This window comes from Diabrotica undecimpunctata, chromosome 2 (genome assembly GCF_040954645.1).
Source record: "Diabrotica undecimpunctata isolate CICGRU chromosome 2, icDiaUnde3, whole genome shotgun sequence".
NCBI classification, from domain to species: Eukaryota; Metazoa; Arthropoda; class Insecta; order Coleoptera; family Chrysomelidae; genus Diabrotica; species Diabrotica undecimpunctata.
The window spans coordinates 99,629,294-99,645,136 of record NC_092804.1 but is presented as its reverse complement, the minus strand read 5'-3'; positions in this window follow the sequence as shown (position 1 = coordinate 99,645,136).

Here is a 15,843-nt window from a genome sequence, read left to right as displayed (position 1 = left end):
AACCAAAAAAAAAGTAAGAAAAAAACTACAACTTACATACTCATGGAACCGGCCAAGACATTCATCTAAGAGCAAAATTCTTCATTTATTCTTGATTTTAATCAAATATCCGATCTATTCAAAAAAGTTTATGATCCACAGGATCCAGTCAGCGTCATAAAAAACTACACTAACGATTTAGAAGCTTTAGTGAAAATGGTTGAAAACCTGGAAAAATACATTTACAGATGACTTACGCGGATACTGAGGCATCAGAGACTGAAAGTGAGTTATCTCAGTTTCTGTAACAATCCCAATTTTCAGTTTTTATTTATTATACACGGGCTTTTTTTCAATTTTGCAGTGGAACATTAACGGTTTCTACAATAACCTTTAGATGCTCTAAATAATTCTGGCCAGATACAATCTAGATATAATTTGTCTTCAGGAAACTTATTTCGCAAATAAAAAAATACAAGCTTTAAACTAATTTAAAAATTACTGCAAAAATCGAACTAGCCAATAAAAGCCAGTGGCGGAGTAGCTATTTTTGTAAAAAAATCAATTGAAACCACAGTAACTTCTCTTCAAACTAATCTAGAAGCAATTTGCATTAAACTTAATTCAAGCCCAAATATCTACGTTTGTAACTTATACCTACCTTCATCAACGCAAGTAGACTCAGAAGTATTAACTGAACTCTTAAAACAAATTCCCCAACATTCCCCCATTTTAATGCCCACAACTTTTTATTGGGTTCTTCTACTATAGGCAAGAATGATGAAAGAAATATTTGAACAGTCCAACCTTTCAGTCTTAAACAACAGCAGGTCCACTAGATTTAATATACAAAACGATGAATCTTCATGTATAGACCTTACGTTATGCAAACCAGGTCTAACCCCACAGCTCACGTGGGATAGGCTCGACTTCTTATAACACAGTAATCACTATCCACTTTTTATTCATAATAACAAAAACCAATGTGGACAGATATTTACTCCAAAATGGAATTTAAAAAACACTAACTGGAATCTTTCTTCAAATTTAATCGAAAGTAGTATGACCACATTCAAAATCACCTCAAATAGACGAGACACTGAAGAACCTTGTTACAATTATCACGAAAACAGTAGAAAGTGCCATAGGAAAGACTACATAGATACATAAAACAACGCAATCTTGTCCATTGGTGGAACCGTGAATGCAAAACAGCAGTCAAGTCTACCAAAAGAGCTTTTAACAGATACAAACGCCACAAAACTGTTATACAGAACATTAATCAGATCAAAATTAGATTATGGATCTACTGTGTATTCTACAGCCACTAAGACACTGCTTAAAAACTTGACAGTCTTCACAATCTCTCTTTACATATAATATTTGGAGTTTTTCGCACAACACCAATAAAAAGTATTTATTGTGAAGTTTGTGAACCGTCCCTAGAAGACAGAAGACTTTATTTAAGTGTAGCATACACCGCAAAAATCAGGTCTAACTGAAAAAACCCTACTATTCAAAACCGTTTTACAGAAAAGTTCCCAAATCTCTTTTTAAACAAACCAAGAACGGCCAAACCTTTCTACGCATGGATTAGAAGCTACTTAACTCAATTAAACTACACGTTCCCAGAATGCTTTCCCTCCCAATCGTTCTTAATTCCTCCATTCTCCCTCCATTATACACATACATATATGTATATACACAGATGCATCTAAATCAAATGAAGGTAGTTGTTCAATTTTTTCACATGCGAAAAATCATGTCATTTTTTCGCTGTATTACTAGCTACCATTCTACCACAATTTTACAATTATTTCCCGTTCTCCAACCCTTCCTACTCACATTTCAACCCCACTCCATTAGAAATACAGACAGTTGTAAGATAGCAAAGAAGAAGGACACTCTCTTGCCTGTTGTCTCTCGATGATAACGGACACTCTCTCTTGACTGCTGACTGTTGCTAGAAACAGTCGTCCTCTCTTTCGTCTGCTGAGTCCTACTAGGCAGACGTATAATCTCTCTATCGCTACCTATCGCTTGGTACAGACTTACCACTCTTTTTCTCCACTCTAATTATCTCTCTCGCTTATAGTTACGCGAAAAATACCGCAAGTACTATTTTAAATCGTGTACAAACGCAAATGTGCTCTACATCGTGATCTAAGTGTTAATACCGCGAAACACGTGTTCAGAAACCGGTAACCGGACAGTTTCCCCGTATGAAGAACAACCGCGACTGAAAGCCTCTAAATACCGCGAGTGTGTGTATGTGCAGCAGAAGAATTGGTAAGACTTTGTATAAACTTAATTTGCTATAATCTGTATAACCTTTTACCACATATCCTAATTTATTTGAACCAGCCCTATGTAATACAGTCCTCATCAACTGAAATTATATTCATAATTTCACATATGTACACCCTTTTTGTACATATTGTGGTCTATTCGAGTCGGATATAAATCATAATATCATAATCTCTCTCTCACTCTCTATCTCTCTGTCTCAAATCTTGATTCTACATAGTTTGGTACACTTTTGAGTCATATGTAAATCCTTATTCTCTCTGTTTTATCTCATGCTCGATTGAACATATTTTGATCTAATTAGGTTCAAAAAAATCTTATCTCTGCTGTAAATCTCATTAAATTTGGTCCTTCGAAATTATGTATTTCTATATATGTGTATATGTTCTTTGATATATATATATATATATATATATATATATATATATATATATATATATATATATATATATATATGTGTGTATATACGTATGTATTGATAAATCGATATATTGATAGATCGTTGTTTAATAATTCTTATCTGTGTAAATTCCAATTTTATGATTCTATTGTTAAAGGACGTTAGAAAGTCAGGTAAAATTACCCGTTGATAGATACCTGTGACGTAGTAAAAATTCCAGCCCTTTTGTCAATCAAAGATACCTATTATAATCCCAACTAATTGTATTGTTCTCCGGCACGTTTCGCCATAGGTACATATCTAGGTAAATAATTTGGAATTTTGTCCTATTGTTCTGAATAATAAATTTTTACAAAAATTCTCCGCGGTTATTGTCATTAATCCCTAACATATTAATTGCTTTATTCAAATCGCACGATGACACAAACTAAATTTTTACAATAATCTCTGCTCTTAGAAAGTATTTGCATATTAATTGCTTTATTAAATCAATGAAAATTATCTCAGTGTTAATTTAAATTAAATTCACGATACCAAATATAATTTTCACACAAAAAAAAAACAAGAAACTGATAATCTCATTACACTCTTATGTACATATTTTTTCTCTTCTCTTTGTACCCTTTCCAAGGGTCGCTAGGTTTTATTCTCTTTATCATTCATTTCTGTCTGGTACACTCTTATTATACTCTATATACTTCAATTCAAAATGGCAGAAATTGCAGAATATTTTTATGCAATGCACGACGCACGTTTCACAAAGAAATATCGCCAGAATTGCGAACGTTGTTAGTTCAAATGAACAAGGCCTCTCTAATTGTAGAATTAGGGAATATATTACTCAGCTTAGGGCAGCTTATAAATCGTATTTGGATGCTTTGGAAAACCTGGCTGACGACGAAACTATTCTCGAAAGTGAGGAAGTAGATATTACTTATGAAAAATATATGGCTGCTTTATGTTTCTTAGAAGAAAAACTGGAAGCTAAACAGGCTTTTAAATTTGATACAAAATTTAAGGCGAATACTTCCAGTAAACACATTGTTAAAAGTACTGATTTGAATATAAATGGCCAAAAAGAAGTTAAAAATACATTTTACTCTGACTCCCTCCCCAATCAGTTCAAAGAGATGAAAGAAATAACTATAAGTACTTCGTTTAGTTCTGCAATTGTTCAAGCTCAGAAGCAAGAGCTTTAAAAGCCGACTTATAAAAACACTTCTAATAACATTAGTACTCAAGATGTAATAGGCCAGCCTCTCTTAAAAAATGTGTTACCAGCACAAACAGTCACTTTTCAAACTACTCCAGAACAAAATATGATTACTGAAACTGTAATATCTGCATCTCCCGTGCTTCTTAATATTTCTCCCCCACAAATATTACAAGAATCCAATACCTTGGTTTCAAGTCAAGTTTTACATACACAAAATGTTTTAGTCTCTGCTCCTATTCTAAAAACTGTCAATTTGTCTCCATTGGTTATTGAAAACTTAACTCAAGTACCGCCTTCTTGCGGTGTGCAAGCGGAATTGGCAAATATACCTCCTCAAACTCGTATACAAATTCAAGATATCTCTCAACCTGAACCTTTAAATGCTCTAAATATACGACAGGTTAATAAACTCTCTATTCAAACTCAGAATATATTCACTCCCACTTTCTTACGTTTCAATAAAATTCTTACACAAAAACAAAAATCTATTGATTTATTATCAATTGCAACACCTTGTGAAGAAGGTGATGTACATGTCAATTTTTTTAAAATTATCCCTCCTCGAAATAAATCCATAGTTCCTCCACTAATACACGAAAATAAAATACTCCTCTTACAGCCTCGTATTAACACGGATGTCATCAAATTTCTATCAATACAAACTGTTCTTACTCATACCACCTCACATGCTAATTCATTAGATTCAGTAGAACCTGCCTTTTCTTCTGTTACCGTGGCCCTACCATTCGTAGAGGGCCAAGTAACAACAGTTCCTGCAGTGCCCAACAATATTCTGTTACTGGAGACCCAGTCTGCATTGCCGCCTCCTGATATGGTGAACGTTAATGTAGCGTACCCTACTCCGTTGTTTACTGTATCTCAGGTTCAAACTTTTGCTAACCAAACCACGCACTCAGTGGCTTCTCATACTTTAAAAAGGTTTGCAAATATCGACAATATCTTGACCAGCGCCAATAACTTAGAAAGGATACACATACCTTATTCTCAACTACGCTCGCTTCTGAACATTCACGGTTTCCAACTCTATAAAATATATTTAAATTCTCGTGCCTTTTCAAATAAGCATAATATGATCTTCACTTCAGAAGTCAATTTTGACTTAGTTAGTAGCTTCTCTAAAGTCCTAGGTATTAACAGGTCACCTTATCAAGATGATTTTTGTTTTAAGTTGCCTATTTGTGAAGAGGCGCTTAACAAAAAGAAAATTATGTACCTATGTTTCTCGAATATATACCTCCTTAGGAAAACTCTTATCTTTTAGAGTACACTCTAAATCTTTCTTACAACGTATCTGGTCATTGCCCTTAAACTGGGACAGTGATATACTGGATGACCTATTGATCCCGGATTGGAAATCATTATTGGATACATTCCAATCAATATCTAAAATTCCATTTCCCAGATGCCTGACGATCCCACTGCTTATATCGGATATGCTACTACGACAAAGTAGGATTAAGTGGAACATCGCTACTGATCTTTTAAAAATAGTTGATGTGGTAGTAATCAAAGATAAAGAGACTTCCCCACTCCTCTGGCCTCTGACAAAGGTAATCGAATTGCTTTCAGGCAAGGATTCTCTTGCTCAAACAGGTGTATCCACACCTAATGGCGAATACCTTAGGTTAATAAAGAAAGGTAGGTTACCCTTTAACCAATAGTGACACTTTCTGCCAAATATGTATATAGTTTCTCTAGACTTTAGTTTCTCTAGATTTTAAATAGTTCTTAGTTATCTTAGTTCTTACAACAATGTCCCTAATGTATACCGGTTTATCCTCGTTCTCGAAGTAACTATTTGATACCCTATCCCAGCGGCGTAACTCTTCACGCCCGCCCCCAGTATGTTCAATTTTTTCACATGCGAAAAATCATGTCATTTTTTCGCTGTATTACTAGCTACCATTCTACCACAATTTTACAATTATTTCCCGTTCTCCAACCCTTCCTACTCACATTTCAACCCCACTCCATTAGAAATACAGACAGTTGTAAGATAGCAAAGAAGAAGGACACTCTCTTGCCTGTTGTCTCTCGATGATAACGGACACTCTCTCTTGACTGCTGACTGTTGCTAGAAACAGTCGTCCTCTCTTTCGTATATATATATATATATATATATATATATATATATATATATATATATCACATATCTAGTTTATGGAAGGTATATTATGCAGACCGCGTCATATAAGTACTTACAACATGGAATTCGGTTGGTCAGAGATAACCAGAAATCTGAGCTCCCACGTCGCATAGGGCTAATCTAGGCAGCAATTGGTAAATTAAACTATCTATTTGACCTACCCATATGTCTCAAAAGGAAAATCTTTGACCAGTGTGTATTACATGTAGGTACTCACTTATGGAGTGAAAAGAAGAAGGACACTCTCTTGCCTGTTGTCTCTCGATGATAACGGACACTCTCTCTTGACTGCTGACTGTTGCTAGAAACAGTCGTCCTCTCTTTCGTCTGCTGAGTCCTACTAGGCAGATGTATAATCTCTCTATCGCTACCTATCGCTTGGTACAGACTTACCACTCTTTTTCTCCACTCTAATTATCTCTCTCGCTTATAGTTACGCGAAAAATACCGCAAGTACTATTTTAAATCATGTACAAACGCAAATGTGCTCTACATCGTGATCTAAGTGTTAATACCGTGAAACACGTGTTCAGAAACCGGTAACCGGACAGTTTCCCCGTATGAAGAACAACCGCGACTGAAAGCCTCTAAATACCGCGAGTGTGTGTATGTGCAGCAGAAGAATTGGTAAGACTTTATATAAACTTAATTCGCTATAATCTGTATAACCTTTTACCACATATCCTAATTTATTTGAACCAGCCCTATGTAATACAGTCCTCATCAACTGAAATTATATTCATAATTTCACATATGTACACCCTTTTTGTACAGTACTGGTACTGCAGTCATAACCCCAACATCGACAAATAAATACAAACTCCCTTCAGAGTACTCCATTTATTCTGCTGAACTATACGCTCTATATCAGGCCTCTCTTGCTATCAACGCATCCAATAATACTAATTATATTATACTCTCAGACTCTCTAAGTTCCGTATAGTCAATCCAATATGTCTATCCAACTAATCCTTTGGTCATCAAGATAAAACAAGAAGTTCATACCGCTCAACTGAAAGTGTGGAGTGTACTGAAACATTTACGAATGCGGACGTGAAAAACAGTCAAGTTTAAAATATGTTTATTGACGTTGCAATTTCCACTTCGCAAATCGTTTTCAAAATACAAACATTAAGGATGATTTTTAGAACGATTTTCAAAGTGAAAATTAAGATGTCTTCCTCTTCTTCTTCTTCTTTTTATATCGACATGACTTCAATGTGCCTCCAGTAAGTAGTTGTTCCATCGTTTTCGTGGTCTTCCTACTGATCGTCTTCCTATTGGGAACCGTCTCTTGCCGTCTTTACTACTCTATTTGTTGTGATGCGGCTTATATGGTCGTTCCATTCTACTCTTCTATTTCTTACCCAGTTCTTGATGTTCTCCACCTTGCATCTACGTAGTATATCTGTACTTCCAGCTCTGTCCCATAGTGTCTTACCATCAATTTTGATGTATTTTCATCTCTGCTGTTTCTAACAGCCCTTTTGTCCTCTCTGTGTCAAGTCTTGTTTCTGCCACGTATATCATTATTGGTCTGATGACTGTTTTGTAAATTCTGCCTTTCGTTTCTTTCCCGATATTTTTATTTCTCCATATTGTTTCATTTAGGCAGCCTGCGGCTCTATTTGCTCTATTCACTTGATCTTCCACTTTAGTTTTGAGCTTTCCCTAGCTATATAATGTGATGCCTAGATATTTAAACTCCATCACTTGTTCTATTATCTGACTTTCCAGCTCCAATTTACATCTTAGTAAATTTGCTGTTGTAACCATGCGTTTTGTCTTTTTTGGGGAAACTAACCTGTTAAATTTTCTGGCGGTTATATCAAATTGGTGCAGCATACGTTGTAAATCATCTTCACTTTGAGAGAGTAATATTTCGTCGTCTGTGTAGTAGATTATTTTAAGTTGTTTTTGTCCCATTTGGTATCCTTTTTTAGTTCTTACTTTTTTTATTATTTCATACATAATTAGGTTGAACAATAGAAGACTCAGGGAATCTCCCTGTCTTAACCCATTGCCAGTTTCAATAGGGTCGGTTAGTTCTATTGTGTTGTTTTGGTAGATATTTTCGATCGTTTTGATTATTCTTAGAGGTATCTCTCTTGAGTACAGTTAGTGGATAACGTCTTTTAATTTAACCCGTTCAAATGTCTTCTTAAGGTCCACGAAACATAGATATGCCGGTTTGTTGTATTCGAATGATTTATCTTATACTTGCCTCAATATAAATATAGCGTTGGTGCATGATCTTTCCGACCTAAAACCTTGTTGTTCTTCTGCTAGTGTTATAATTTCATTCAGTTTATTTGATATCACTTTGGTTGTTAATTTTAGTGTTGTGTTTCATAAATTAATTCCTCTGTAATTTTCCGGGTCCGATTTGTCTCCCTTTTTTGAAGAGCGGTATTAGGATGCTTAATCTCCATTCTTGGGGAATCCTGTTTTGTTCTATTATTTTTTGGATTAGTCTTAATAGTTGTTTGGTCAGATCTGGTCCTCCGTATTTTAGGAGTTCGTTCGGTATTCAGTTGTCTCCTGGTGATTTTCTATTTTTTAATTTCCTTAATGCTTCCTTTACCTCTTCCTCCTCAATTTTTAATTTTCTTCGTTTTTCGTCACCTCTGGTGTTGGTGGTTCATTATCATCACCTTTAGCAAATAGGGATCAAAAGTAGTCTACCCATGTTTCCTTCTGAAATTAAAATGTCAATAAACTTATTTAAAATTTCAATTGTGGCTTATTCCCATTAAAATGGTAATTAGATATCTCTCTGAGAGACCGAATCCCAAATGAAGAAATATGTCGTAGAACAAAAACAACAGACGCTAAAATGAAAAAATCGCGTCACTAAAATGGAATTGGGCAGGACAAAATCGATGGTCAAAAGGTATTGTCTTGATTAGAGGCCAAGACAAGAAGTACTACGGACCAGAGTAGGCCCCCCAAATAGATGGACTGACGTTCTGAAGCGTGTTAGCAGTAATTAGATGTGAGCCGCATAAGAAAGTAACACAGGGAGACCTATGTCCAGCAGTGGATGCGTACAGGTTGATCATAATATAAGTTAACACGTTCAGCTCCGGGTGGCATCAACGTGATACCTCACTAAACCGTACTCTTGGGACCGTGAGGCATCACCCTAATGCCAGACGATAGCTTAGTATTATAGACAACGTGGTATCAACTATAGCTCACTCTAACATATAAATTACATTGCAATTTGGACACGGCAGTCCAAGAAGTAAAATAATATTTCTTAATCGGACGTGGGACGGTTTTTACGAAAGATATGGAAATTACAAAACTTTATAGAAAAATAAAAGATTTTATTCAGAATATTCAAAAATAATTATAATAATAAAATTTTAAAACACTTATACACTATAAATAAAAACACTTTATTATTTTAGCATTATGTGTTGAGAAGAAACAAGAAATATAATAATGTTTTTTGGATTCACTGCACAAAAAATCAGTATGAGAACACTTGTTTGAAGCTTTCTTTCGCCCCAATTCATTCTTTATTCTGACATAGCAAACTACCCATCTTTTTCTTTCTTCTACAAGCTCTTGACGTGCATTGGTGTTATCGTTGAGATTAGTTTCAATAGCGGAAATTTCACAGAGTAGTTTATTGCGACTTCTGTTTAGAACTCTGTTATAGTCATTTTAGTTTATGTAACCTGTATATAATATGAGAATTCACCGAGGCCCTAACAAACAATAATTATGTGGCTAATTTCCTGTACCATTTATTCCCTCGCCTTAAAAAATATGAATACGCTTTTATATGATATGAGAGATCAATAAAAGATTTTGACTTATTTTAATCAACAATCATTTTGGACTTTTCAATTTCTTTGCTTTTATGTAGACGTTTCAAGATTTTATCTCCTTGCTTTGTACTTATCTTCAAGACATCCCTTTTATTACACCATTTTAACTTACAACTCCGGAATTACTTTGTGGTGCATTTTTTTAATTTTTTTTTAGTTTTTTTCTTGACAACATCGGGAAAATTAATTTTTCTGTTTGACCGAACAGTGCTAACAAGATGAGTTGTACAGCTAAGCAGTGTGTCAGCAAGGGTATAATAATTAGCTATAAAGAGAGTAAAACCACTATCTAACAAACCTTCCATAAGTAATAGAATAACAGCTAAAGAGCCGTTTTGACCCTGACTATTTTTTCCATAGTAAATTTTGAGGTCACAAGTGTAGCTGTTTTCTAAGTAGAGCGAATTTGTGTTTTTTATTTTTGATATATTATTTGAAGTTCAAGCGACCTCGGTAAGGTACAATTTGCTGAAATCTAGAAATAAGTTTTTGAACCAACGGAGATATTTTGTGAAGCCGATCAAAGTCCGGTGAGTTTGGTTGTGGCGCTGTTTCACTATTGTTAAAGAAAATACTTAAAAGTAGGATTTACTTAAAACGATTTCTAAACTTTTTGTGTCTTATATTGGTAACAAATAAGTAATTTCTGTTCCAATATTCACGTAATCGTTGTAATTTTAGTAATCGCATCCATATAGTTACCCCAAAGAATATATCCATTTCTTTTCTAGTAGTTGGTATCCAACGGTTACATTTAGATTTGGCTCCAACAGGTCGGCCATTTATCTATCCATCGAAAAAATTCGTGCAATCTAATATTTTGTTGTACACTCGTACAATAGAAAGAGCACTCACTGAATAATGAATCACTTAGAATATAACGTCAAATACTTCGGTAGCTTCATACAAGAATCAACAAGTTTGAGGCATCACGTAAATGCCACACCGGTCCAGATAAACAAATTTATACCACTTAGACAGCAAGGAATCGATTTGATGCCTTAAAAATTTTGTGCGATAATTTAATTGTCAATTTTTTTTTCTTGAAATGAAACAGAAAAGCGGAAAAAACAATTCTGACCAATGAGCAAAAAAAAAATTATAACACCGGGGTTGAACGTGTTTATATATATATATATATATATATATATATATATATATATATATATATATATATATATATACATATATACATATATAGAAAAAAAGTTAATCTTTGCAGTTTAGTAAAAAAGTAAACCTATTAATATTGGAGAAATCTGCAATAAAAAAACTCAATATGTTTCAATTGTACGGCCTTACCTTTTCGGGAATGTTTATTCACTTCTTCAGGGCTACAATACAGAAAATATCAATTAGTCATAATATATTCTATGTAAAATGTCAGTTTGTGTATTATTACCAATACGTTGGTAATACAACTGTTGTTTTGTGAACCTTAGGCCTGTGTTGATGTATATGCCTAGGTATTTTGAACATATTGTAGACATTATAATAGTCAATAGTACTACCAATTTGAAAAGGCAACTCGGGTCTTCGTCGTGGTCCTTTTAGTATGAGTATGGTCTTTCAAGTCTTGCTTTCTGCCAGTTCGAGATCGTGTCTAGCCATCCAACTGTTGAATTTTCTGCAACATCCAACTGTGTTAACTTTATCTTCGATTTCCCAGTTCATATCAGTCGTCACTAGTATCGCCAGGTCATCTGCGTATGCAATAGCTAGAGTATCTCTACCATAGCCGATTTATAGTACGTCGGCTGTTAACTTCTGTATTTTTTGCCACTGTAACATATTTATCAGTAAGATACCTTTTAATGATATTAATGAGGTATTCTGACACTCATATTGATTCCAATTTTGTTATATCTGCTCAGTTGGCAGAATTGAAGGCATTATTTACATCAAACGTAACCAGTATGGCCCATCTTTTATTTGTGTTCTTTACAGTACCAGTTAAACTTTTTACCGCGTCTGTTGCTGAATTAGCTTTTCTAAATCCGTATTGTCTATTGGAGATAGTCGTTCTTTCACTTAACTCGTCTTCTAGGCGATTTTTGACAAGATTGTCGTATAATTTTTCCAGACAGTCTAATAGGCCTGTACGAATTGGCTTCATCCGGGTTTTTACCGGGTCTATATATCAATGTAAGTTTAGCTATAAAGTTTATAGTTTTAGCTGGTCTGAAAATAATTGTCTTGTTAGCAGCTCATTAAGTGCCCTTCTAGTAGCTTCTGAGTATTCATTCACTAGTATTTTTATCGCCTCTGGTGACACACGGTAAGGTCCAGGGGATTTACTGATTTTGATGGAATTGGCGGCTCTGGTGCGTTCAGCCGCCGTTAATCCTTTGGGACAGTTCTCATCATCTCTAGAAAGTCGTTTATTCAGAGTATTCGCTATTTCCCATCTTTTCTCATCGAAAAGGTTATATGGGCTCTCTGACCTCAGCGTATTGAGTTTTTTTTTGGCGTTCTTGTACTCTTCTTTGACTTGCAGGGTCCTATTTCTCTGTACCGTACTCCTGATTCTAAGGCATTCTGTCCGCTTTTGGTGAATGTTTTCATTCCACCAGTATGGTATTGTGTATGTAATATGTTTGCTTTTGCTGCTCGCTTTGTGTGCTTTTATTATGTTGTCTCTGAAGTTATTATAGTTGGTAGTTCCTTCTCGTAGGTTCTGTACCTGATTCCACAAACCATGGTTTGTGCATGTTATAGTTACGAAATTAGCAGTGACAGCGAAGGATTATTATTATGATAATTATAATTTTAATGATAATAATAATTATTTATTTCTAAAACAACACAAAATGATTAAATAAAAATAAAATAAACCACATAAACTTGTAATATACAAAATATTTGTGAAAATTATTGTACTTAAATAAAAATATTTCTCTAGAAGAAAACCTGATGCTTAAGAAATAAACAAAGTGTTGGATTTTTTAATTATCTTTGGGGGTAATATTGCAAGTTGTTAGTAGCTATCATTTTTTATTTTTAATTTAGAAGTTGCATGGGCATAGTTTTAATTTATCTAATTGTAGCCTCGATATCAGGTTATACCTCGATTATATCACTTAATTTACTGTTTTAAGGTACAATACTAAAAAATATCCAACCAGCATTTTGAATTTTAAGAAAAAAATGCTTTTTCTGTACCATTACTCTGTACAATAAACAAAGTAAACGTATTATTCAATATTATCACAATATTGGTAATTCATATTTAGAAATAATAACATTTTTGTGTTCTTATCACTGAGTCTAGTTCTTCTTTCATTTAGTACTTGCCTAGCTTTTGAAAACAGCCTTTGACAAGGTACTAAGGAAGCCAGAGCACATAATTTTTCTTCTGGTATTATTAATAAAGTGGGATAGATGTATTTGTGTTCGCGCGACCAGTTTAAGGAATTTTCATTTCTTGGTAAAATTTATCCTTCAAAAATCTTTGTACCTCAATAATGGCACGAGATTTTAACGAATTTAAAGTATTCCATGACAATGTAGTTAAGAGTGATTGACTGCATAAGGATATATCGATGGCGGAAAATGAGCCGTTATAAGAATTAAATCTAGTAGAATTCCCTGTATTAAGTAACAATAAATCAGAACAATCAATTAGGTTTTTAAATAAATTACCGTATTTATCAGATTTCTGACTTCTTCTTACAGTAAATAAATAATATTATTTAATTCGTGTATATCTAGATTACTAGGATGTAGTATAATTAATTGAGATATTACGATAAACCTTAAAGTCAGATTAATACGCTGCTACATATTCTCCACATTGCTGTATGGTATAGAGAGTTGGACCCTTACAGAGACATTAATGAAAAAATTAGAGGCCTTTGAGATGTGGATTTATCGACGAGTATTGCGGATAAGTTGGGCTGATCGAATGAGAAATGAAATAGTTTTACATCGAATGAAAAAGAGCACAGAAATAACAAAAACGATAAAAATTCGAAAGTTACAATATTTCGGTTATGTAATGAGACATCCAGAGAGGTATAACGTTCCACACCTTATAATACAGGGTAAGATTGCCGGAAGGAGAGGCCCAGGCCGACGAAGAACATCCTGGCTCCGAAATCTCCGGGAATGGTATCAAGAGACCACCGCTAATTTATTTAGAGCCGCCGTAAACAAAGGTGTTATTGCCAATATGATCGCCAACGTTCGATAATCGGACAGGGTACTGAAAGAAGAAGAAGTAAATATGTATATGTTACATAATATGTTAACATTCTTATGATAAGTAATAGACACTGCTAAATTTTCAAGCCAGTAGCCTGCTGGGCTATTCTATATTTTTTTAAACATTGAAAATTGTTTAAATTTATGTTAGTTTGCTTAAAGTGTGTTTCTTGGAGACAAAGAATTATAGAAGATAGTTCGCCGATTATTAGTTGTAACTGTTCATAATGGGTATAAAACCCATTTATGTTCCATTAAATTATAAAGGAATTGGTCATGCCTTGATTAGCCTTAACTTTGTGTCAAAGCGGCTAATGATTCGTCTGTTTTATCAGCTGAAGAAGGGTTGGTGTTTATTTTTTTCTTTAGCCTGGTAATATTATTTTTTTAATCTAGAATTTCGAGTATAACAATAAACAAAATTTAGGATCTGAATTAGTTTAATTGGTTCGTTGGAGTAATCTTTTGAATTTCTCAGGGTTATGAGAGTGTAAAATGTTTTCCAGAAAAACACATATTTCATTGAAATTTAGTACTAATGGAGGTGATCTATTTTCGATTTTATTTTTATCTTCTAAACATCTTCGCAGGATGTTTTGGAACAAGTTTTGGGCTTTTTTGTTTAGATTGTTTAGCATTTTTTGTAATTTACTACATAATTTGGGGTTATTGATGTTTCTGGTGCCGTAGTAATTTCGATGTTATCTTCAGCTGGTGATGTTATTTTGGAAGAAGAAGACGAAGTGTCTGGATTATCTTGAGATATGTTTTTGATGAGGTCGGTTTATATAGATTGATGTATTTTATCATTAGGTTCATTAGGTTTAGATAATGATGATGTGGTTTGGGTTGAAACTAGGAGGGTAGTTGAGGGGGTTTGGTTTAGAGTGTGAGTGCATTCTGATTCTTGGTGACCAATGATTTTACATTTGAAGCTGCTGAATACATCTATGGATCCAGATATAGACGGGAGGAATTGTTATTATGAGTTATGTTAATTGTAGGAATGGACATATTTTCGATAGTTGTAATGATCGATTGCCTTCTAAAGCTCAGATCATGGTTGTACTTACTTTCAGACAGACCTACTCGAAAAAAAGTCATTTTCGAAACAGCGTGAATACCATCTTTTTGTAATTCTTGTTCAATTATTTCATTCGGGATTGTAAGGCATGCATTATATAAGTCTCTGAGCTGGAGTAATAAGTCTTTATAACTTCGACTTGACATCCATTTATTTCAATATGTTTATAAGCATGAAGAAGTGAATCGACAGTGTTTTTGGAAGAAAGGTATATGCATATCCTCTTGTTAGCAATTCTAGACGCAAAAAGTATATTAATTAGACTAACTAGTGACCTAACAGCTACAAAGTAATCATGAATTGTTGTACATTCAATGCTGGAGATGACTATGGCTTGTTCTTTTGTAGGATGTTTAAAATAATTTACAGCCATAAGAGTATGTTTAGTGTAGTTGTGTATAGAATTATTGTTGTTTGAATTCGCTATATTTATTTTCTTGATCAAAATTGAGCCGGTCCTGTGGCCGGTTCAAAAACTGGTCAAGACTCAACTGGAATTTTTCTTATCTTTTTAGATAGGTAATATTTGAAGGTTATTTTGTTGTTATTACAAAAATATTACGAAATGAAGTGCTACTCACTTGGGATAAAATTGTCAGCACTAAATAATGCAATTAAAATTGTAGTAGAGATATAAAATATTAA